Below are 26,430 nucleotides of genomic sequence, written 5' to 3'. Positions count from 1 at the left end.
CTCCTCCTCCCCATCAAAGTTATTGCGAACGTCTTGCAAGGTAAAAGTGAAAGAAAATGTCTATAGGTTCCCGAAATCGACATAAAAAATATGCCCAGAGATACTGAAACACGGTGGTGAGCACTGAGGCTTACGCGTTTGATTTCATCGCAGACCATGTGGTGCAATATGTTGCTGCGACGAATTCGGTAGTTCTGAAACAGGTGTGGAAAAATAAGGGAAAATTCTGGAGGGCTCTTAAGCCTCCCTACATGCGGCAATGCAAAAGCAGTTCTCTATTGGGCATGCAGCTGCGCTACCACTATAACTATGGCAACGCATGGCGTGTTCAAACATGCCTGGGCATGCCGTGGCGCCATCTACATTGAACCCTTATGACGTCAGACACTAACATACTTATTATGACTATGACTAACCATGACTTATTGACCATTGTTATGATTTACTAATAATATGGCTATGACAAATGAATTGTTACTATGACTAATCAAGTTATAGTTATGATTGACTTATCGGTGATTGATTTACTTATTATCTATTTCTGGAAAATTTTCTGTTCACACAAAAATTGAGGCAAGAAATGCTTTAATGTTGAAAATAGCGCAACATGGGAGAGAAATCGTTATGTGCTTGGGCAGTCGAGTGAACGCAGCCGAGTATCAAGGCTTGCAGTGATGGAAAAACTGGATGGAAGAGTGCTTACAGACAAAAGGGCACGAAATTTTAGCGGCACGAAAGTTTAGCGTTGCACTGTATAGACAGAAACTAGCCAATATGCAAGTATACACACAGTTGGAGAAGTTGAAGAGCTATCAAACACAAATATAAAACCGAAATCTAACAAAATATGGCGAGCAGGAGATAAATTAGTTAATTAAAGGAAACAATGAGCACCGATGATGTCAAGGTCACGAAAGTAAGGCATGGTTCCTAAATCAACACGTGGGACGCGTCCTGGAACCATTAGCTAGAAAATACTATGGCCAAATCTACACAGTTTTGCAGAAAGGGCAACATTGCCCTCATGTAATTTTAGACAAGCGCTCCACGAATGCAAGGTAGAAGTTCACCCTCGCCTCTCGATCTCTAAATGCCATCTTGGAGAACTTGTGCACCCTAAGAATTTCAGCCAGCGGCTAGAAAGAAAGGGAGAAGGCGGCACTGAATGTACATTTCGTTTCGTTTATTCTAGAATTTCGTTGCTAGGGGCACAGAGGCCCATTTCTGGAAGCACCACCTCATTCATGGCACGTAGTTGTACACATTGTCGTTATCGGGATCACGCTCCAAAAAGTCGCGGTCTATGAGCACATCGATTCTTTTCTTGATAACCTCGTCGTCAGGGATGAACCTCTCGCTCAGCAAATCGGTAACCTTGGCGACGATCTCACTATGTGATAGCTTCCGTTCTGACTTCATAACCCGCACAATGGCAGCCTCGATCACAAACCGCCGATCTTCGTCCACATTGCGCGCAACATTCTCGTATCCTTTAGAGCCGCCGCATATCTTGGCAGTGGTCTTACGGATCTTCACCCTGTTCAGATGGGAGGTGAAAGATTCGTTTACTGTAAACACGTGACCTGACTCGAAACCGTCCGTCGGAGGTTCCTTGACGAGGATCGGTTCGGAGGCCTCGCCTACTGTTAACGACTGCAGAGCTCGCACTAGGCTGGTCTCGGGAATGCTCGTCTCGGAGGCAATGTCCTCGTACGTGATCTTTTCACGGCTGTTGAACAGCATCAGCACGCACATCTGGTAGGTCGTCACCAAGATGACGTATGTGCGCGGACCGCTGAGCTGAGCGGAGAGCGCCGATGAAGTAGATGGCTCTGCTGGTGGGTAGAACACCGCTTTCATGTCCACCCAGCCCTTCTGAGGCTGTAGGTCCAGCTTTCGACCGCCGTGTTTGGCTAGGTAGAACCGCCGGAACGTCTCAAAAGCATCACGGGGGGCAGCGGGTATGTTGCACTGCTGCGTAACCTCAGGGAAAGGCCAGAAGCCCGTCGTGAGCACGCGTACAGTCAAGTCCACTCCGTGCAGTTCCATTCTACATGATGCGACGGCGCTTCTGAACTCCTGTGTCAATTTCTTGGATATGGACATGTCATTCATCATGGTCTCAAACTTCGAGACGAACATGGCACCACACGCTACCTTGAGCTTGAAGACCATGGCTCTCTCTGCATCACTCGACACTATCTTGTTGTGCAGTAGGCGTTTGCATAAATACTGCTTGTAGAAACGCTCGAAAAGGTCTTTATCATGCAGGAAGCGGGCGAATATGACAGTTTTGTCTAAGAGCTGCTTAAACTCTTGTTCCGGCATTTCTTTTGTCCCCTTCCTCAGCGCGGCGTCTGCAAACGCGGCCACATGCTCCGGCGCTTTGGTGGTTAGGTTGAGGATGTACTCAAAGTCAGCGTTTATAATCTGCCTGACGAAGTGTTTCTCGCTGAAACAACTGTTCAGAATGCGCTCGAAGTGATCTTTTAGCTCCATCAGCTCTTTAACCACGTACAGCGAGTTTACTTTATCACCGTCCTCCGCCATGAGCGGTCGGCCCAACTCGCGCAGGTACTTGCTCACACACTGTGCTACTGTTTTGCGGCCGTTCTCTGCGCGGCTTAGTAGCTGAAACAAGCGAGCGAGATCACCCACCCTTTCGTTCTTCAACATGGCCACAACGCCTGAGTCTTCCTTCTCCGCTATGGCGCACACGTGGTTGGCAACCAACTTCTGGTACACTATTTCCTGAATGAGGGGTTCAGTACTAGGTTCCAGGAAAAGCTTTACCCTTTCAGACTCTTCGCCCATGCGCCGCTCCGTCATTTCGATATAGTCGATCACTCTCTTTTCTAACAGCTTTTGGCTTTCAACATCGTAGAATTTTTCTGCCTCGGCCAAAAAAGGACGCTCAAAGTCCTCCTCGTAAACTGATCTCGAATTAAAGCTCAGTTCACTCAACATCTTGCAAGCGTTCTTGATTAACATCCTGTCGACCATCTCACCCTCGCGATGTCGGCTCATTGCGTGCAGGAGCATCTCTTGCAGCTTGTCCCGTATGTCTGCGTGTCGCGCAACCTCGTCTCGGAAAAGAAGCAGCCCGAGGTTTTTAACGCTGCACAATTTGTTCTGTGGCAGGTATCGCTGCTCCAAATATAAAGCGATGTCATTGATCCGTCGCATTCTTGACTGATGGTCGTTCCAGGCTTGATTTAGAGTACGCAGGAAGTCGTCGTGGGCGGAGGCCAAGACGGCTGGTCGGACTTTGCTTACCAGGTAGTCAGTCACGGCTTCACGCAGTCCGGTGTGCAGCAGCCTTCCTTGTCCCCCGGCCACCATGACGTGGGCTCTTCGGTAGAGATCGGAGAAGCTCTGGCCGCTGTCGCACTTATCCAGGATGTCCTGGATGGCCCTCCGCAGGGGCGGCCAGAGGTTCTCACCGCCGCCTTCGCCCATGACATGCGGAGGCTCTCCAGATAGCCCGACCTTGGCGTCCTTTTCCGCAATGAGCGAGGCCATGGCGTCCATCCCTAATGCGCGTAACTCGCCGCTCGAGCCAACCGTGCCAAACCGCAGGTCTTCGTTCTCTTCTAGTGTGCTGTTCACGCGTGTTGTTGTTGTTGTTCTCCTCTAATTTGATAGCACATACCTACAGAGGGGGATCGGCCAAGAATTGGGGTGAAGAGATATTAGATTTTGAGATGTATCGCAAAAATAAATAAAAAAAATATTAGGGAACAGAATGAAGGAAATGTAAATATGAAAAACCAAAATAAAGAACAGTAAATACTAACGCACGCAGTAGGAGAATAGTTAGATTTGTATGTACAGATTAAAACTTCAAAGCATATTAGCAATGTAGACATTTTGTTTCTATTTAGAAGTTTTGAATGGCGTTAAAAACAGGCCTGTGGCTGTACCCAAGCATGGTGGCACCGAACGATAATAAAATTTGGCTGCTCAAATTAAGACCTGCAGCTGTTGTAATGGCTTCTCTAATACCGTTTTCTCATCATGGTAAAACGGCGGCAAAATATCAAGAAATGATCTATTGTTTCCTGTTCCCCGCAGAATGCGCAGACAGGAGAAAGCGCCAAACCAGACCTGTTCATATAGAAATTTAGGGGCGGAATACGACAGCGTAGCCTGGTTAGAGAGACCTCAGTCTGCCTTGATTGACATGATTTCCTATTCCAGGAATACTTGCGATGCAGGTAGTCATCCGATGATAAAATAGATCCAAACTGCGTGCTTAATAAGGCACGCCGCCGAAATCATGCTGCGGTTATCTACGCTGTTGCCGGGAGGATGGGCAATACAGGGCCATTTAGAGATTCTTTAGATAGTCTGTCAGCAACCTCATTGGCTGTCCCATTGCTGTGTCCTGGTACCCACACTATATGTATGAGGCTCAAATATGAGGGGAGCAATGAAAGAAAGGTGTTTAAAATTGGCGAATCCATATTCGAAGAAAGCGATAAGTACAAGGAATAAGAGTCTGTAATTACAGCCACTGTTGAGTATGTTGGGTCTAGTTTGCGCAGAGCAAGCACCACCGCCAGCAACTCCGCCTGGAAAACTGGAGTAAAATCCGGAAGACGGACGTGTACTGGTAAACGGTAAATTCCGGGCGCTTTTTCTTCTTTTTTCAAAGCTTTCATGGGCGTCTCTGTGAAAAGGGGGATGAATTTAAGACTGCAAAAAAGTGGTAGTACATATAAGTTGTGTCAAATACTCGGTCACTGCTTGTCCTCACTTCGAAATCAAATTATTTTTAGAAATTCTTGAATTTCGGCTGATAGTGAGCAAGTTTTAACCCATGAAGCCACTTTGGAAACATATTTAAAAAATGATAACTTTTTCAAGACATTACACAATCATTTCTAATAATTGGCAAAAAAATTGTGCTTCTAAAGACACTGCCAAACTTGTAATCTCCTGTGCATTTTCCAAAAGCGAAACTAATAGTTTGTTCTTGTTCATTTTATTCTTATTTCAGTCCTAATTATAAGATCTGTTTCTTATGTATTTTTGTTTGCATTTAACAACAGTAACGCTCACAAGAAGGAAATTTGACATTTCGACTTTTCTTGTCATTCTCGAACTCATTTTTCTACAATTTCGTCTTAAGCGAACATTCGTAAGTTTTCAGCCAAATGCATTCTCAATAAAACAATTTGCACACTTATTATTCATATATCAGGCTGTGTAAAAAAAACGCGAGAAATATGTTGCAGTTGTCTCAAAAAACATTCCTTATCGAAAACATTTGTTTTTGGCAATTATGTCATTAAGAGACAAGTGATGATATCGTAATTGATTTTGTTCATTTCACAGCTGAGGTATATATGTATGTCGATGATATCGAAATTACTTTGATTCATAAACACAATTGTGATCATATTGTAGCTGAAAATCTGCTTTGGACTGCTCTTTGGAGGAGAAGAACCTCGGCTGCTTTTCCATGCGTCTTGTGGAAGTGACGGCTTGTTTTATTTATTTATTTATTTATTTATTTATTTATTTATTTATTTATTTATTTATTTATTTATTGTATTTATTTATTTATTTATTTATTTATTTATTTATTTATTTATTTATTTATTTATTTATTTATTTATTTATTTATTTATTTATTTATTTATTTATTTATTTATTTATTTATTTATTTATTTATTTATTTATTTATTTATTTATTTATAAACAAGGGCCATCTAGTGGTACGAATTTGTTGCCCCATCTAGTGCTGCCGCGATTACCGAACAGGATACTGAGTTACTGCTAAAGTATGGCGTCTGCGTTGCAGGCAGTACCGTCCATCTGCACAGCGGCCTACCGGATGTGCTCCTCACAAATTGCGGAAACAAACGGCAATGCATCGCTAAAGCCGCAGTTGCGTATATTTTGAACAAATCGCCGAAACTTCCGACTGCCTCGTAAACACTGCCTCACACTTCAGAGCGACGCATCCGCCTACTGAACGTCAAAATTCTCCCTATATGTCAATACTCTACCACGGGTCGTGAAGGATAGACTTCTCGTCCTGCTGTCTAGAAAACAAGAATTTTTCTCGTTCACCACCGCAGTCAAGCAGATGCCCCTAAGGAAGCACCGCATAATAACCGACGAACGAATCCGACCATAATGACAGAACACGTACAGAGTATCACCGCGGTAAATCGAAGTCATAGCTCAACAAGAGAACGAAATACTGAATGACGGTTTTTTACAGGCGTCAAGGAGTCCCTGAGCTTAAATTTTCTTCTCGTTAAAATGAAGACAACAGTTTAAGGTTTTGTGGTGATTATCGGAGCTTCAACCAGTACACAAAAAAGACGTCTACCCGTTACCACGCGTTGATGAGCCCCTGAACCGGCTACGTCGCGCCCGCAACGTCTTTGTTCGGTTTAAAAAGTGGCTATTGGCAAATCGAAGTCGAAAAGACAGCGTTTGTTATGCCCCACGGATTTTATGAATTCAAGGTCCTGCCTTTCGATCTGTGCTCCACCCAAACTACATTTCAGCGAGTGATAGACGCAGTCTAATCCGGTCTTAAATGGCAAACATCTTTTGTCTATCGGAACGACATTTGTCGGAAACAACAAGGGGTGAATCTCTTGTTGTGAGTTTGCCCGGGCACTACAGCCAACAAGAATTCGGCACCTGGGAAGCTTCTGAGGCGCCATGTGACCTTTTTGTGCTCATGAGACTTTTTAGCCCTTGGAAGAGCCGCATGACAGATCGCCACGCAGAGCCACCACGTTCATCGAAGTCTCTGTTCAGAGAACAACGTGCTATGGTGTGGGAGGTATATGCTGCGCAGGATCGACCTCCTGCCTGGTTACCTTTACTTGATGCATGTCTCCCGCAATTTTCATTTGTGGTCAAATTTAAAGCCCGATGCTGGTGTAACTGTGTATTGACAGGCTGGGGGATGCGACCTGGTTAGAGTGCTCGAAGTACTTCCATGCAATAAAGAAAAAAAAAGTTTCATGATCCGGGACATGGCGCAGTTGGTAAAGCTTTAGACTGGATCCAAGGGATGTAGGTTCGATTTCCGCTGGAGACAAGGTTTATTAATTTATTTTTACCTCTCGCTCTCGAGAGCGTGACGCCTCTGCTGAAAACCTTCTGTCGACAACGATGAGGCATTAAGGGCTTTGACCTCAATAAGGGACTTGCCAAACGGTTTGGTTTATCTAGTTAACCGGCCCAAAACGACTCAGGCTATGAGAGACGCAGCAGTGGAGGGCCCTAGCAATTTCGATCACCAAATGTTATTTTACTTGCACAGATATTGTACAGGCTCTGCCGCGGTGGCGCAGTGGTGAAGATGCCCGACTAGTGTGCCGGAGTGCCCGGGTTCGAACTCCACTGTCGGCGGCTGCGTTTCGATGGAGGCGAAATGAAAATGCGTCCGTGTACTGAGCGATGTAAGTGCACGTTAAAGATCCCAGGTGGTCGAAATTACCCCGAAGCCCTCCACTATGCCACTTCTTTCTGTCTTTCCGCTTTCACTTAACAACTATAGAATTGCCGGTACTTATGCACTCTCAGCCCCGCCGTTTTTGTTGTTTTTATGCACTCTCAAACACACGGCGTCATATAACTAGGCTTCGTTTCGAAAAGTGTGAAAGACAAAAAAAACGACCTCGCAAATGCGAACAAAAAGATTTATTCCCACCCCCTTCCCCGGTACCTCTGAGCCAATAGCGGTGTATTTTTTTTTTTACGTTTTAAGTGTTATTATTTTTTTGGCATTTTACAAACACAATTATACAACTTTTTTTTTTTTTTTCAGTTTTCAGTTTTATTCCGCATGTATATATAAGAGCCCTGGGGAGGCACAAACAGAACCAACAGAACAAACACAATAAACACTATATAACACTTAAATACGCAAACACAATCAACTATTTACATATGTGAATAAACATGCTACGATGAACTATGTACAGATGCACTATGTACAGAGGGACGAACGGAGTTTCGAGTCATATTACAGCTGCAACCACTGGCGCCGTATATATACACAGTATATATAGCGTCACCGGCGCCATTATCCGTACATACACAGAGTGTACATACATTACAAATGGGGATGAAATACACAAGCATGTTACAAACACTAGAGCACAATAACGAGACATGTACAATACTATATATACATATATACAGGTATATATACATGCGTACACCGCTACTGGCTCAGAGGTACACCCACCCCACCCCTGTTGGCCCGAAGGCCAACATGGGTCGCCATCACCGGCGGCCCATGAGTGATCCACCGTTTCATATGCACGCTTGCGTCACAGCCTGCCACAAGCGTGCACTGCTGGCCTCCGAGCGCTTTACGCACCCGGCCGTGGATCGGGCCGATTGTGTAAGTGCTTGTTTGTGCATATATGTCTGCCAACTTCTTCGAACAATAAAAGAGGTTCGCGCAAGGAGCCACAATCACAAGCCGGCGGCTAATCAAAGATCGGCCATGTCACCTGCCAAGGCTATGTCCGAAAGACGGCACTCATTTTCGCGTCCACAGTTCCATCTAATGCGAGCGTGTTAACAACTTCCTTGTATGGGATTCCACGCCTGTTATGTAGATATTAGGTAAAGCGCAGTGCACTTTTACGCCTCGCCTTTTTTCGGTTCACATGACTGGCCGAAGATGAGTGGCAGAAGCCTCCTCTTGATGACGATAACTTCAGATAACACCAGGAAAACAGAAATAAGACCAACTTTCTTTATTGATTCGACACAAGCACTGATCACACGTGCATACCTACCGTATACTATTTAGATACAAGTAGGACCACCTAAGTGTATATACGAAGGCAAAAGACCGCTCGCGCAGTGACGCCCGATTCCCACGCTTCCTCTTGTGGTGCGCGCCACGCTGCGACTGACAGTGTGATGCCCTCTGTACATAACTACTCTTTCTGCTTCTTTGACAGCGCGCTTTCCACTGCTTCTTCCTGAAAACGCACGCTGCGCTACGTCGCGAAGTGTAGTGAGGTAACTGGTGCATACAACCTGAGGCATATTTTGTAATAGAAGCCGATATAGCTAAGTAAGCATATTATTGTCACCAACGCACAATCACTGGTGAAAGAAGACCCGGCTCGGCTAACCAAATCGCGGCGATCGAGCTCCCAGAGAAGAGAAGCGCGTGTCAGTCACATGAGCTCGACCACATGGCGATGGGAGCATCATCCATAATGCGACGCATTGCTATGACGTATTTTAAGCCTGGAAGTGATGGCAAAACAGTCTTGATAAGAGTCAAGAATAGCTTGAAGGCGGCGTATATTGTCAAGAGGCAAGTCAGGGTTCATGTCAGTTTTAACTATAAGATCAATATTCTCAGTAGGGCTATTGTTGAACACTGCATGGTATAGCACGGTAAGTGGCGGGCTCACTGACTCAAAAAAATAAGTAACGGCGGGACCTTGCTGTAAATGGCTGTATTCGAAACCGAAGTTCATTAAGAGAAGTTCAATTCGCTTGTTAGTCAAGGCAAAAAGCCCCGAGCAATCTCTCGCTCAAAAAAACTTAGTATTCGTTTCTGCGATGCCTTGAACAGCCGGAGGGCTGTCGCACGGCACTGTAACAAACAAGCTGATGCGTGCAAGTATGTTGACGTGGAATATCGCACGCTTGAAAACGGGCTGTCTGGTGCGCAGACGTCGGAAATAGCGCGACGGGTGGACAAAGACATCATGAGGTCACGTAAATCAATGATTGCGCCATTTTCCCGAAGAAAATTAAACACGAGGGTCAGGTTCTAGCAGCACTCTGCCATCATAGTGAAGCTTTGGATCATTGCTTAGATTTCAGTTCATCAAAGTGAACCCCATTACGCATGACAGTCGCTTAAGTTGAGAAGTAACGTCCTTGCCTGTACGTCCACGAACATACCTCTTTAGAGATCTAGAGAGGCGCTCTAGAAAACATATCATACTGTGTAGAAGGAAATGTGATGGTTCCTAGCTTTTATTTTTATGTGGCTGCCATATTGAGCACAAGAAACGAGCGTGAAACAGTACATTCTGTAAAATTGTAGTTTATTATCTCTTCAGAGGAACACTTGAGCTCTTTAAATAAGCCTCGATACTCACGTCAATACGTTGCAGCTTGAATTCGATAACACTTAGTCGAGGTGTGCTCTAGGGCGGGCAGATAGACGAATATTTCCATTCCGGCTTCCATTCGCCGGCAGTAAATGTACCGACTGGCTTGTGTGTAAAGCTAACCGCTTTCAGTGATTTTTGTTAGCCTGGCTCATACACTTCTTTTTTCATTTAAGCGGCAGCTTCCTTCACACTACGCACATTTTCGAGCCGTCGACATCACGGTCGGCTCTGATGAGGCACGGGGTCACCGCCGCTTGCGGCGTGTGCTAGCCTACCACTGAATTTTTATCTGTTATAGGCCGTCATTGCATCCTGCACCGCTTCGGTGGAGGTGAACGAGGGCTGTTGTTGCGGCGCGCATCTTTCTCTCCCCTTTCTTTTTTTTCTTACGTGTCTATGTTCTCTTTTGTTGTTGTTGTTATTGTGGCTGTAGGAATAATGAAAACAAAATTGACGGGCCTGCTACTAGCTCTGTGGCTGAGCTACGTCCGCTGCCTGGTTTATTTATTTATAGGAAGGGAAAGGCGCGGTAACTGTCTCACTTGTTTTCTGTGGACACCGCAACCGCGCTGTAAGGGAAGGGAGGAAGGTGGGAGTGAAAGTGGAAAGAGAGAAAGAGGAGCCGTAGTGGAGGGCTACGGAATAATTTCGACCACCTGGGGATCTTTAACGTGCGCTGACATCGCACCGCACACGGACGCCTCTTCGTTTCGCCTCCATCGAAACGCAGCCGCCGAGGTCGGGTTCGAACCCGGGTACTCCGGCACAGTAGTCGGGCGTCTTACCACTGCACCACCCCGGCGGGGCTCGCCTCGTGCGGACAAAAGAGAAAATAGAGAAGAAAGAAAAAGAAGAAGGAGAGAAAGACCTGCGCCGCAACAGCCGTCGTCCACCACCGAAGCGGTGGCGCGTGCAATGGCGGCCTACAATAGATAAAATTCGGTGGCTGATTAGCCACCGCCGCAAGCGGCGGTAACCTACCTGTCCCAGCCCCATCAGTGCCAGAATCAGCCACCCTCCTCCGAGGACGCACGTGGGTGCAACGTCTGTGCGCTTTAGTAGGCGTGAAGCAATCCCTAAATAAAGAAAAAAGATCACAGACGGTTACCGCCATTTTCTTTTTTTAATTTCCTTGCTTTCATAGGCAAGCTTCTGCACCTGCACAGTTTGTTTTCGTTTTTTTTTTTCATTTTCTCTTCCCATGTAGGACATCGCAAAGAGTTCGCCTAAAAGCCCTGTGCCTCTTTAAAAATCACTGCTTTCATAAATTTAACTGGTAATGTTCGAAAGAAAACATGATACAATATATAAACTACTCAGATTGCCTTTGCATAGCAAACTGCGTTCTATGCGGTTACGTCTTCAGTACTATTGAGGACGCGGTGTTTCGCGCAGTGCCTGAATCTTTGGAGTCTCTCACGCGACCGATTACCATCCATAACATCGAATATAAATTCGTAGCCACATTGCTGGTCCGCAGGGTGCGATTCTACCTAGCAGCGAACTAGTACTGAATGGTCAAATTGCCGGCAGCTTTCCGATTACGCGGTGAGGGCGTAAGTCCGTCTCCTCAACGGTTGGGTCCCGCAACTTCTTTCTCCTCACTGAATGCCTCTCAGCGGGTTAAATGGCGAGAGTTACCAAAAGTTGTCTCTGAACGCAACATAAAGGTAACATACACTCACTGAAGGCATCAAATGATTACGGTGAGGGTTAATTGATTAGTGTCACCATTGTCATGCCATCACCTCGTGGCTCTGTTCACAGCTGATTTTGCTGCTTAAGAAATAAAATCACTACTTATTGTAACCTAAAGGGGAACACTCCCCAGGAATGGGCTTGGAAGTATTTTTATTCATTTTCACAATATTTCCGCTACCTGTCGCCAGGTGGCGCTGCTCAGAGGACCCTACCGTTGAGGGAACGGAATCACGCCTCCGCGGTCCGCTACCGTGATCCGCCACCGCGCGTTCCACTGCACATGCTAGATTAATTTAATGCCGATAGATGGCACCACGTACTGGATGTCGGCATAGACATGCCGCATTGGAACCAGTCAGCTTGTACGCTCCGCCCACGAGCGGTAGAGGGTCACGGTGGCGGATCGCGAATCACGGTATGCTAAATCTCTCTACCATCGCTCGACCCGCTTTTGCGTAGGGTCGCCGCGGACAGGCTTATTCGAGGTTTTCCATCAGTAGGACAGGAGACGCTCGTTGTATCTACATACGCGGTATTTCACTCTTCATGCGTGACAATGACAGTTTCGTTGTTTTTATGCGAAGCATATTAACCTAGGTTTCGGGCCTTCCCGCGACGCCCGGCGGTGGCCACCATTGACCCTGAAGTGAGGTCACGTGACATGATGTCACGTGATGACGTCACACCGGCTGCAGATGGGGCCTCATATCCCGCCGTCGGACGTCGCCCGGCGGAGGCCTCCACGCTTCGGTTCGCGCCGTCGCGCGCGACGCGGCGGCGCCGCCACCATCGCTGCATCTCGTGATATGTGACGTCGCGCCAGGGATGAAGCGGCGCGCGCCCGCCGTCGCGTCAGTCTGTGCCCGCAACCGCGCCAGCGTCTTTGCGCCGGGCGTGTATGCGGTAGATGCCTACGACGATTAACCTAAAACCACGTCTCCGTTACTTAGCCACGTTCACACTGAGGCAGCTGCTTAACATGCTTCTCATCCACCGGGCTTAACCTTGATAAGCCTCCCATTTTTGAACACCTTTTCAGAATACGCAGCTGTATCTGGATCGCAGCTCAACACGAAGAAAAGTAACGCACTCCGCTTCGGTCAGTCCAGAGGCCCTTTAGCCGCCGCCGTACCGTTTGTGGACGCAGTGCGTGTACTTGGCGTGCTGTTCGAGCCAAGCGGGGTCTCCCGCACCTGGAACGTTCTCTCGCGAGCAACGCACGCCCTTTCTGACACAGAGTGTTTCAACCCCCGCACGCGTGCCGCGGGCGGGCAAGAGGACGCCCATTTTCGATGGAAATAAAAGTTGTGCAACCAACCAACTCACGCTCAATGCTAAAGTGTAGTCAAGACACGAGCGTGCGCTTTCACCCTTTATGTGGCGCGTATCGCGACAATCCGGCGCCGTGTGGCGAACCGACTCGCGTCCCTTGTAGGGAATTTTCTTTGGGACGGCAGGACAGCGCTAGTTGCCCGTCGCATCCTACACCTTCCGACGAGCAGGGGAGGCCTTGGCCTGCCGTGCATCCCAACAGTGGTTCGAGTACTCGCTTTAAGGCTGGTGGAGAGGCTATTAGCTGACGAGGCTTACCCTGGTCGCTTGCTCATCATGTACTGGATGGGCACGGCGCGTCGTGTGCTTACACCCGAATATTACCTCGGTCCACAGGCGGACAAACCTCTGCCTTTTTACCGCGAGGTTGCCGAGAGAAAGTTGACTCTCGATGCTGACCTGTGAGATGTTAATGTAGGCGACCTACCAGCCATATGCATCAGCGAACTAGTTGCCGTTCGCAGGATGGGCAACGAGAGACCTCTATCCCCAAATGGCGAGCCTGGGAAGCGTGTCGGCTGCCAACTGAAGTGTGAGATTTTGACTGGTTTAGGCGCTGGGGCGCCCTCCCCAGGAGACAGCGCCTTGCCAGAGGGGGTATTGTACCCAATGACTAGTGTTGCGCTCATCAACGCGACATACCACACCGCCGGCTTCTGGACTGGCGCCTGCTCGTCGAGAGTGCAGCTGCGGTGTTTGCACTTAAGAGCCGGCGCGCAGTGCGTGCCTTTTCGTTCATTTCCCGTGACCCTGGATTGCGGAATGCCTGGCTGGCGCGGATTTCAAGTAGCCGACGCAACCCCGCCCATAAGACGACTCCGGATGTCCGCGCGTCGGCAAGGCGAGCAGCAGTATTCCGGACGGCACGTTAGGAGATCATCCACGGTGTGTGGAGGTGTGTGTGCTGGGCTCTTGTGTAAAGGAGCAACGGATGCCACGAAGCTCATTCCCACGGGACTCGGGCTGTCCGGCACGGGCGCACGTGACGACGGCTGCGGATTTGATCTCCATGGAATGTGCACGCGTGATTGCGTACAGCCCTACTGGTGTGAGGACGAACTATGCTGGAGCCTATTGGCCCCGCCCAGAGAGTTTACTACCTCCTTATTGGCTTAGCTATATGGTCTTTGCTTAGCGAGCCTATTTAACGAGGTTTCAGAGGTGACTTTGGGGGGAAGAGACGTGTTGCAATAAACATGCTGTAAACTCGTTCGACTCCGAGTAGTTCTCCGAGGTGCTCAGCAGGCACACCTCAACAGCCCGCCGGTCAACGCAACCGAGCACGGCGGGTGAGAGGAGAACCCTTTCGAATGCCAGCAGCTGAACAGACCGTCGCCTTCTGGACGAGCACGGCGGGTGACAGTCAAGAAAACCAAATACTTTTCAGAGCTAAAAGCAAATCTGTACAAGACAACTTTGTGCTGAACTTTGCTGATAATGTGCTTAGTCGCGAAAAGTCGATAAAGTTTTTGGGCGTGTTTTTTGAAGAACACCTCCTATGGTCCGACCACGTAGATTATTTGAGCCGTAATATATCAAATTCTATCGGCATTGCAAATAGGTTTAGAACGCTACTACTGGAAAAGATTTAAAATACAGCTCTACTATTCACTTGTTTACTCATACATTCATTATGGATTACTGGTATGGGGAACCACAACACAAACGAAAAAAAAACAAAAATATTCTTACTACAGAAAAGAGCTGTTCGCGCTATAGCAAACATACCTATTAAAGAAAGCACGAAAGAGTATTTATAGAAATGGAGCCTTCTTTCCATTGAGCACACTTACAAAAGAAAGCTCGCATATCATGTGCGCACGCTGATAAAAACAAACAGACAAAATTTTGAAGACACTTGTTTAGCCATCCATAGTTATAGTTTACGTGACGTAAAATACAATGTCTCGAACGTTCGAACAAATTTCGGTTTTATGAGACTGACATACCTCATACCTAGCTTGTCTTCCTATCCGCCAATTTTAGATCTCGCCCTCGAAAACTCTAGTGATCAAAAAATTAAGAAACGCATAGTCAGCCAACTTCTAGAGACCTAAAGCCCCCCAAAAAAAACTTCACTTTGCACCTTTTCCTTTTCAAATTTGCTTTTCCGGACACGATTGTCCAGACGTGTGTCCCTGTGATGCCTTGTAGTCATATATGCATTCCTTCTGTGCATATGCTTTTTTTTTCTCGGAGTGTTATGATATTATGTCATGTCTAATCTGTTTCCCAGCGATATGCTGTCATATAACTTGTTTTGTAATGTATAATTCTTTGCATATTTCATGTTATATGTCTTAATGCGAATTTTTTTATATTTATTTCTATAAACAGTCTTCTTACGGGGTGGATGGGCCTTCGTCAGGTGTTGATACCCCTTTTGGCTGCTCTCCCCCGGTTTTCATTGCTGTTGTAATGCAAACCAAAATAAAATCATAAAAAAAGGAACATATATATCCCCGAGCTTAGCGGGATAGCCGTGTCATAGCAATGGAGTGAGCTAGGGGACATGCCGCCCTCTTTTTACTTTCTTATGGTCTTATTTCTCTTTAAAGCGTTGCTGTACGTGGAGCAAGCCCCGCGCTCTTTCATACATCTCGTGAATGGCAGGACAAACCGGACCTAAAGTTACTAGCCTTACGCGACACGCGGTCAGCGGCCGGGAGGTGGCCCTGGACAGCGGCAACGTGGACCGCCGAGCCTGGATTATCTACACAGTCGGAAAATGAGCTACCGCAAACGAAGACCTGGACTAGGGGCACCGACCAACCAGCTCCTGCAAATTATTATTTCACATAAAAATTGTCTGTCTCTCTCTATCTCTCTCTCTTTCTAAGTCCAAAGAGTGCAACGGTAAAAAGGAATCTGTACACATTAGCCCGTATGTGAGTCGCTCCGACCACAACTTCCGAAGGACACATGGTAGTCTGAGCCGAGCTATGTATGCCACGGAGACCAGAAACAAGCCTCAAAATGCCTAAAGTCGCTTCTAGAATGGTCTCAAAATAATCTTTCAAACATAAACACTGAAAAAACCAAAGCTGTGCTGTTCAGGACTCGAAACAAGTTGACAAATATGCCACCACTCTGTTTAAAGATCGGTGCGTCACGCATCCATACGGTCTCGGTGGTAAAAAGCTTGGGCGTTATTTTCAACGAGAATTTGAGTTGGAATGATAATGTTGATATGGTGGTGAAGAAGCTGTCAAAAGTCGTCGGTATCTTGTGTCGATTGAAGTATTTTATGCCGAAGCGTATTAAGGAAATATTGTATAATGCTTTGTTTTCTTCTCTTGTTAAGTATTGCTTTTTGGTGTGGGGTACCACGACGTTTACTAATATTAACCGCTTATACCTCCTTCAAAAGAAAGCCATTCGAAATGTTATGAATGCTCCCCGACTTGGACACACTGAACCAATTTTCAATGAACTTCGAATTATCCGCTTGCCACAATTATACGAAACTTTACTCTTGCGGCGGTATGAAATCGGTGTTCACAATAACAACTGCCTGGTAATAAAGCTGTCAGGATTGCAACGCAAAGAGTCAATATACACTACACGAACGACACCCAAATGGCTTGTACCTAAGATCCGAACAAATTATGGTTACCAAATGCTGAGCTACACTCTCCCGCATCAATTAAATAAAGTCTGAACGAATGTATAGATAATGAAAAATCGATTGATTTATATTTGTTCTTGTTTCTAAAAGTGATATTATGCTATGTACCACTGCAATGCCTCTGTAGGGTGCGTCGGCCTCGTCAAGCCTCTTTTTGCCGGCGCACCCAACATCCTCAAGATGTTAAATAACCGATATTCTTATTCTTATTCTTATGTTCACTGGCGCGGTCGAGCGGACGGAATACCCAAGATATCTCAAGGTGACAACCGACGAAGACCAAGGAAAACAGCGATCTCGCCTAAACCTGAGGTTGGCGACTTGTCAACGGCAGGCCATTGTCGGAGCCTCACAAAAAAGACACCAGCGAAGACGAACGACATCTAGGTTGTACACATTAGCTCATGTGTGAGTCGCTCCGATCACAACTTCCGAAGGACGCATGGTAGTCTGAGCCGAGCTATATATGCCACGGAGACCAAATATGGCTTCATCAATGCTGACCGAAACGGATCAATTAAAAGGCACGCAGCGAAAGAGATGCTCTACAGAATGCCGAAAAAGATTGTAGTTATACAATATGCAACTAGAGCGGGAAAATGGAGGACACGTCGGATATATCGAAAACGCGCCACTCGCAGAGATGGAAAAATGCAACCTCGAATTAGGTGGAGAACGGAGACGCGCTCTTGAACTGGCGCTTCAATTGACTTGATTGCGCTCATGTCAGTGCGTGTGCGCGTGGCAACTCAGGCGACGTGGAAGCCTCGGCTGGCTCTGGCGAAGCGCGGTATATTTAAGTTGCTAATAGGAGCATTGCTAAAGCTTCCAGCGGACGCACATGTTCTCATCTGGTTCGGGCCGGCTGAGAGTTCGCTGGAATCATTCAAAGTACCCAAAGCGCTTTAGGGTCGCTTTGTGTTTTCCACAATTGTAGAGATGTTAGCCTGTTTCTCGACCCATCTGCCACTAAACAGTATCGCGATTATGACAAGCTAAAATCTGTCGTACTCGAGAAGCTTAGACTGTCTGCGGCCGGATATCACCGACAATTTTTGACCACGACAAAAGAAAAGGACCAAGATGTTAGGAACTTTCGCTGCACTCTTACATATATGGTTCCATTAATTTCTATACGGAAGCGCGCAGTCACAACTTTTGTCAGGTTGATCGCACTGTTTGTCTCTGATCAACTGAAAGCCGCCTTAAGCGGAGAGGCTACGAGATACAAAAAAAAGCTGTGCGAGGGGCTGGCTAACTGGCTGGTCCACTTTAAATTTTTGAGCAGGCGTGGGCGAAGTAAGCGGAAGTAGAAGCCACCGAGGTGGGCCCCCTTAGGGGGTATCGAAATATGCTTACACTGCGACAAGATGAACTGAGCTACCCAAGCCCGCGCAAAAGAAGGAAAACCAGACTAATCACGTTCGACAGCCGAGTAAAATCCCCAACGGAACGGAGAGCGCTTCCAACTGGGAGTGAAGTGATCATGCGGCAGAATATCCGTTCTCACGTTGCGACACCAGAGAAGGAGACACAGGTTTGTCGCGACAACGTGACGGCGCATGTCTCAACGATACCCTTCTGGTAATGTGCAGAGAATGAAACTTAGCTGTTAGGGAAGAATGTTCAAGGCAATCAAGGACACCAGAGCGGAGATATCCGTTACTTATCGGGAGCAACATATATACCGACTGAATTCCTCACTACGCACGGGAATAGAGACTTCTCTTCAGCGTTCGGTGAGAAAGCTGCTGCCAAACAGGCGGTCGTACCAACCCTCCTACGAGACCAATCGTTGATCAGAAGGTGGACTGGACGGTGTAGTGCCCATACTGAGTACGCTTAAGGATAGGCTTTTGTTTACCTACTGCCTATACTCACTTACAAATGCGAGCAGAACCAGGATCCGTGTAAAGCAGTGCTTGGAGTACGGGTAGTCGAGACGCCTGCCGTTGAAGCAGGCAACGATACTGGGGATGCGGAATTGATACAAGAGGTGTGCGACACCGACACTACGTCGCCTGCGTAGCAGCATCGCGAGGGCCACAGCAAATAAAGATTCCCACCCAGCAAACAATTATCTATGACAATGACATTGAAAATTTTCCTGAGGCACATGAGAACGGATGAATCGCTCCATCTTGCAGAGCACAGCGCAAACAACGGCAAAGCAGACATGGCCATAGTGAAGAACCTTCTCCGCCACTGTTAGTATTGTGGTCTCAACCAAGGTTCACGCGGCTCCAGCAGATGACAGCAGGAGCGAAGTGGTTGCCGGCGAGTGGCAACCATCGATGACGCCGACGACGACGGCCGTTCTATCCCCACGTGCTGCGGCGGCCAGTTACCCCTCTGGATCAAAACAAAGGAAGCGACCTCTTCATGTCTGTATTCCACCAAGTTACAACGACGCCAACGAGGAGCTCCCGCTTGACAAATGATGTCAACCAGCCGCATTGACGGAGTGAGCCGAGAGTCGAAGCAAGCCTCTTCCCCAAACGGTATCCTACAGGTACTGATCATCACCGCCACAAGCGGGGCTGACACTCGTCCCCATAGGAAGAGCTGCAAGGGAGTTCCATTGACGCCTATAGGCAGTGGCCCGGGCCTCTGTTGGCCGCCCGTGCCTCGCTGATTGGACTGGGTAAATTTAACTACTATTCGCCAACTAGGAAACAGCTGATCGCGGACGCTATTTTAAGGAATGTAATGGTATCCAACGAAAAGAAGCCGACAGAGGTCGGGCTCGAACCCCGATACTCCGGTACAATGGACCCGCCATGGTGGTGCAGTGGTTAGGGCACTCGACTGCTGCGCCCAAGGACGCGGATTCGAATCCCGGCTACGGCGACCGCTTTTCAATGGAGGCAAAAAGCAAGGCACGCGTGTGCTGTGCGATGTAAGCGCACGTTAAAGAACCCCAGGTGCTCCAAATTTCCGGCGTCCTCCACTACGGCGTCTCTCATAGCCTCAGCCGCTTTGGGACACATAAACCAAACCAATCAGTAGTAGGGCGTCTTAACCATTGCGCCAACGTGACGGGGCAAAGAAGCGTATATTTTCTTATATAATAATAAAATTGTTTAACACATTTTTTTTAAGTTACGTTATAGAGAAAGGAAGACGCAGCATACTTTTGGTAGACGCCAGGGCATGGTGAACACTTGCACTCAATTATGTCATTGTCACATTTCATATTTTCTTTAAATTACACAACGGAATATTAGGTTGCATCTTCGCTTATGTTAGGTGTTGGGGTAAGGAAGGCGCGGCATACTTTTGGTTGTGCAGCAAGGAATCTTGGACACACGCTTCGTTATGTCAGAGTCATATGAAGGCCCCATTTAGTGCCACACGAATACAGGCTCTACCTAGTGTAGTGAAGTTTTCGACATAATTGGATATACGAGGAATTAAAGGCGCAATACATATGTCCTGGTCAAATTATTAGGCATGCGAATAGCGGCTCTATCTAGCGTAGCGAAGATTTCGCTTCAAAATGCGACGAAATGAATTGGGAAGGGCCATGCGCCGTTGAAATATATAATGTTGTACTCTGGCCTAAGATCGCTCTCCCATATACCTGAATGCCATACCGTACAAAACACGCATTTCTGGACAAATACTGTTAGCATATTTTTTTTTGCACATTTTAACTATATTTTCAGAGGCAAAGATGCTGTCAGACAGTCATATCGTTTTTCTTAATACCTACGTAGCTATTTTCTCCATGTATACAGTTATTGTGGGCAAATTAGTTTTCAAGAATTACAAGAAAGTGCAGCTCAAGGATGGTATTTCAGAAATAAGGGATTTAAGAATTTCTTTAACCTAGATATTACAGTTGGACACATACACTTCATTCAGGTCAAGGTCACACCGCCTTTCTGGAGGTCAAGCAACCGGATAGGTTGACCTTCACTGGTACGTAATATAATAATAATTGTTTAACAGAAAAGGAAAGGCGCAGTGTAACAATTCTCGGCGGACACCTCGATTGATTGATTGATTTATATGAAGGGAAAGGCGCAGTAACTGTCTCGCTTGTTTTCCGTGGACACCTCAACCGCGCCGTAAGGGAAGGGAGGAAGGTGGGAGTGCAAGGGGACGGAGAAAGAGGAGCCGTAGTGGAGGGCTAGGGAGTAATTTCGACCACCTGGGGATCTTTAACGTGCGCTAACATCGCACAGCACACGGACACCTCTTCGTTTCGCCCCCATCGAAACGCAGCCACCGAGGTCGGGTTCGAAACTGGGTACTCCGGCGCAGTAGTCGGGCGTCTTACCATTGCACCACCCCGGCGGGGCCGGAGGACACCTAAACTGCACTGTAAGGTGAAGAGTGGAAGGTAGGATTGAAAGAAGAGAGAGGAACGGGGTGGCGTAGTGGAGGTCTACGCAGTAATATCGACCACGTAGAGATCTTTAATGTGCACTGACATCGTACAGCACACGGACGCCTGTCTGGTTCGCCTCCATCAAAACTCAGCAGCTGGCTGTCGGGTTCGAACCCTAGTACTCCGGTAGAATAGTTGGGCGTCTTAACCACTGCGCCGCCACAAATAGGGGGAGAACGCTACCTTGCGTCGCGAACGTATGCACGCGTGGCACCTCGGCTCCGTCAGTTTTTGACAAGAGCCACGGACCAATTCGTCAAACCCCGCAAATTTGGCATCCATCGGACGCAGCAAGTTGCCCGGCACACAGGGACACCACTTCAATCCCGGTGGGCAAATTTTTCACCACTTTAGAGCGGACTTTCACTCGCGCTCGGTGGCGTCCGGCGGCGAGGAAGCCACTCTCCGCATCAACATGGCGAACGCCCTGCCTCAACGCGGCTACGACCCGGACGCCATGACCTGGTCGACGGTTCCTCAAGCCGGGGTACCCAATTCGGCACCATCGGACCAGCTCCGGGACTCAAATCTCCTCCGTCTCGTTGAGAGCCGCTCTCAGCGCCGGAAAGCGAAGATGGCGGCAGACGCCAGGTTGACATCCGGTAAGTCAACCCCACCTCAGCACGACCGCGTCTCGCACGCAGCCAAGGATTGCCAACCCAAGTCATCGTGGAGGCCCAGACCTCTCTACAAATTCCGCCCCGACGATTTCGTCGTGATCATCAAGCCCCGAACTGCTGTGGCCATCGGGACTGTCTTCCAATGTGGTGAGCTGGGCTTAGCCTTGTGTGCCTATCTCGGCGTGCAAATGGCGTCCGAAATCAGCTTCGTTATTTCCCGCGAGCAAAATCTACTCATTGCGAGCACCAAAAACGAATATGTGGCGGACCGTCTGCTTGGTGATTTCGCGATCAAATCAGCTCAGGGAGATTTGCCACTGCGAGGCCATCTCAAGCAAAATGGCGAAGAAATTTGCTACGGCTTCATCACTGTGGCAAATCACGAAACAGCGGAAACCCTGAAAGGTGGTGTCCAGTGGAGGCATGGCACTATCTTGGAAATTCGCAAATTTGGAACCTCCAATAAGGCTCGTCTTACTTTTGCCGGAAATGTGAAGCCACGGACGGTGACCTACAACTCGGAAATTGTCCAAGTGCAGCCCTACCTGCGCACTATCCCAGCCTGCGGTGTGTGTGGCACCGTGGGTCACAGGGCAGACACATGCCCAAATCCACTGCAAGATAAGTGCGCCCTGTGTGGATTAAAGGCTCCTTTCGTCGAGGGAGTGCGGGCCCCTCATGAGTGTCAGCTGAAATGTGCTGTTTGTGGTGGAGGCCATGCCACAAACTCCAGAGACTGTACCGCCAAGTACCGCCTCAACACCAATACGATTGCCCAAAAGGGCGGCAAAACTGGCGCAACAGGCAAGAAGCCACGTCAACAGGATCACGTCACCGGCGGTGACGCCACCAATTCCAAGAAGTAAGCACCTTCAAACGGGCGTGACATCAAAGGCGACCAAGCGCCACCACCGCCCCCACACGGCGGTTCAGGGAAGCAAGCCCACTCCCAACTCAAGCAAGGCGAAAGCGGTGCCTGGGCAAATGCGGTCAAAAAAGGAAAACAGGTGAGCGGCTCGGGTAGGGTTGCCTCCTCCTCCCACCCCCCTTCTCCTCACGCTCGCTCGGCGGCCGACGCCGAGCTTCATAACCTGGTAGCTTCTCTCCGGGTCCAAAACGAGATGCTACTTGCCAAAATTGAAGCCCTTGAAACTAAAACTGCTCCTCCCCCACAACCTGCCCCCCAGGCAGAAGCCATGGAGAGCGATGCGGCGGCGCCGGTGACCTCGGACTCCTCCGTGGCCATTCTTGAGGCCCGCCTTAACGCCAAATTCGAAACCCTTATCGGGACGGCAATGGAGCGCATCATTGCCAAAGTCATGGAGGCCCTTCCTGCCATGATCGCTCAACATGTCGCGAATCTCCCCCGCACGTCTCGCCGGGCCGCTCCTCTCAAAAACGTATCCAGCCGGCCCTCAAAATTTTCGCGTCGAGAAACTGACATTGAAAATGAGGAAGATAGCTGCCCCCTCCCAGGAGCTGAATTTCAGCCCCGGGTTGATGGCTCCGGGGCCTCTACCTTCCCTCCTCTAACCCCAAAACCTGAACATGGCAGGACAACCTCGGTATAGGCGTTCCCCCTTATCTAAATTGGCCTCCCCCATCACTGTAACTCAATGGAACTGCCGAGAGCTGCGGTCTCGCCCTAAGCGGGCCGACCTTCGCCTTTTGTCGCGAATCTCCCCCGCACGTCTCGCCGGGCCGCTCCTCTCAAAAACGTATCCAGCCGGCCCTCAAAATTTTCGCGTCGAGAAATTGACATTGAAAATGAGGAAGATAGCTGCCCCCTCCCAGGAGCTGAATTTCAGCCCCGGGTTGATGGCTCCGGGGCCTCTACCTTCCCTCCTCTATCCCCAAAACCTGAACATGGCGGGACAACCTCGGTATAGGCGTTCCCCCTTATCTAAATTGGCCTCCCCCACCACTGTAACTCAATGGAACTGCCGAGGGCTGCGGTCTCGCCCTAAGCGGGCCGACCTTCGCCTTTTTCTCTCAACTTTCGAGCATATGCCCGCCGTGGTGGCCCTTCAGGAGCCAGGAAGAGGCGCCACCCTAACAAACTATACGACGTTTCAGCAGGACCCCTCGTCTTGTCTATGCGTTCATAAAAATTACACAGCAAATATGGTCGACTTTAACCTCCAACTTGGCTATTCCCATGTAATAGTGACTCTCCTCCCCCTCCGCAAGCAGGACCCACCACTGCACATTCTAAATGTCTACTGCCCACCCAAATTGCCGAATGTATCATTCTCGGACCTTTTTAGCCATGCGCTGAAAGCTGCGGGTCGGGACCCCCTCTTGATTGTGGGCGATTTTAACGCCCCCAGTCGAGTCTGGGGGTACCGCCGTGAAGAGAAACGGGGACGCAAGTTGGCGGAGCTTGCGTCTACGTTGGGCCTCACTCTTCACACAGACCCCGTCCACCCAACACGTATAGGTAACTCCGTGACTCGGGATACGTGTCCGGATTTGACCTTTACCCGCAACATTCAGTATGCTGACTGGGTCAACACTGAGGAAACCCTCGGTAGCGACCACTGTATACTAAACACTACAATTCGGACCAGACCATTAGCAAAACCCAAACCACAGGCTCGACTCGCAGACTGGTCCAAATTTAGGAAAAATTACAACAAAACTACATCTATATTCGAGCAAGGCTACCAGTCATGGTCCGAACAATTGGTTTCTAGCCTTCGCTCCACCGAAACCAAAATTCAGCTTTCCGAGGCGGTATCAGACGTAGATAACCACGTCCTCCACCTCTGGGAAGCGCGGCATTGCCTTGTCCCGGTGGCGCCGACAAAAGCATAACCGTAAACTTAAGGCTCGAATTTCAGAGCTCACCCAGCAGGCGGCCGAGTATGCGGCCCAGCTCGCAGACGCCAACTGGGTGGATCGTTGCAACACGGCGGAGCGGGAGATGTCCAGCAGGAACACCTGGCGGCTCTTCCGCGCTCTTATCGACCCAACGCAGACACACACAGAAACTCAGAAACATCTACAATGTGCCATATACACAGCTTTCAGGGCAACATAACTCAGCTAGCGCACAAGTTGCGGGACCAATACTTGTGCACTACCCAGGACCCCCGCGGACCGGCGCACTCTTATGCAGGTTCGGAGAACGCTGAGCTGGATCAGCCGTTTCAGCTCCACGATCTGCGGGCAGCCCTGGTGAAAATGAAACGTGGCACAGCCCCGGGTCGGGACAAAATTACAGTCAAATTACTAGCTAACTTACCCGACCCGGCCTACCAGTCCTTATTGGATTACATCAATTCAATTTGGCTTGGGGACGCGCCACTCCCCATCGATTGGAAGGCTGCTCTGGTCACTTTCATTCCAAAAGCTGGCAAGGCTATCAACACGGACAACCTTCGCCCCATCTCTCTAACCTCGTGTGCGGGCAAACTAATGGAGACGATGGTGCGTGACAGGTTGTCCGAGTTCATAGAAAATCAACACATCTTCGCAGACTCCATGTTCGGATTTCGCCCGTACAGGTCCGCACAGGATGTTTTGCTGCAACTTAATCGGGACGTTCTTGATCCTGTCGAATGCCCTCACAACAACAAGGTCATACTCGCCTTAGACTTGAAAGGAGCATTTGACAACGTTACTCATGAGGTAATACTCACTCATCTTTCACAAACCGGTTGCGGACACAACGCGTTCAGATACATTCGGCAATTTTTGACAGATCGCCAATCCTACATTAAAATCCAGGACACCGAACATGGCCCGTTCCAACTTGGAACCATAGGAACACCACAGGGTGCAGTGCTGTCTCCTATCTTATTCAATCTGGCTATGATGCACCTGCCGGCCCAGTTGGGTGCTGTCGCTGGTGTGCAGCATGCGCTGTATGCCGATGACATCACCCAGTGGGCCACGCAAGGTTCTCTTGGAGATATTGAGGCCAACCTGCAGCAAGCGGCAACCATAGTGGACCGTTATGCTCGCCGCTGCGGCCTTCAATGCTCCCCTCAAAAATCTGAATTTGTACACATACGCCCCTCACCAAAGTGTACGGCCAAAATTGAGCTTTTTTTAGAGACAGGATCAATTCCTGAACGAACAGAAGTCCGGTACTGGGGCTCTTCATTCATCAACATAGATGGTCGGACACTACCTTGGCGAAACTCCGTAAGGTGGGGGACCAGGTGGGCCGCATGGTCCGCCGGGTTTCTAACAAACGGGGGGGGGGGGGGGGGGTTGCGGTGCAAAGACGCCTTGCGGCGCATGCATTTGTGACCAGTCGAATCTTGTATTCGACTCCTTACCTCCACCTTCGGAAACAAGACGAGGATGCACTCGAAGTCGTCCTGCGCAAAATTTTTAAGAGAGCCCTCGATCTTCCCGTGAACACCTCCAACCAGCGTCTACTTGGCCCGGGCATGGTGAATACGTTCCGGGAGATCCGAGAGGCTCACTTCACCAACCAATACACACGTCTTTTAAAACACTGTCGGGTCGCCGCCTCCTTGCCCGGCTACACATCCAACATACCACTCTTATGGAAGATCGTGTACGCCTCCCTTTCGAGTGGAGATGCGCCCTCCACGTAGGCCCTCTTCCTAAAAACATGACACGTGAAGACCACAATGGCCG

The 26,430-nt window shown here is 48.7% G+C and overlaps 1 pseudogene; it reads right to left on the bottom strand.

Annotated features, from left to right (window-relative positions):
- Positions 1-1,242: 1,242 nt before the first annotated feature.
- Positions 1,243-3,531, bottom strand: LOC146186508 (cullin-3 pseudogene; annotated as a pseudogene).
- Positions 3,532-26,430: the final 22,899 nt, after the last annotated feature.

The sequence above is a fragment of the Amblyomma maculatum genome, chromosome 6, assembly GCF_055883805.1.
Source record: "Amblyomma maculatum isolate TAMU_Amacu chromosome 6, ASM5588380v1, whole genome shotgun sequence".
NCBI classification, from domain to species: Eukaryota; Metazoa; Arthropoda; class Arachnida; order Ixodida; family Ixodidae; genus Amblyomma; species Amblyomma maculatum.
This window is presented reverse-complemented; position numbering and strand designations above follow the sequence as displayed.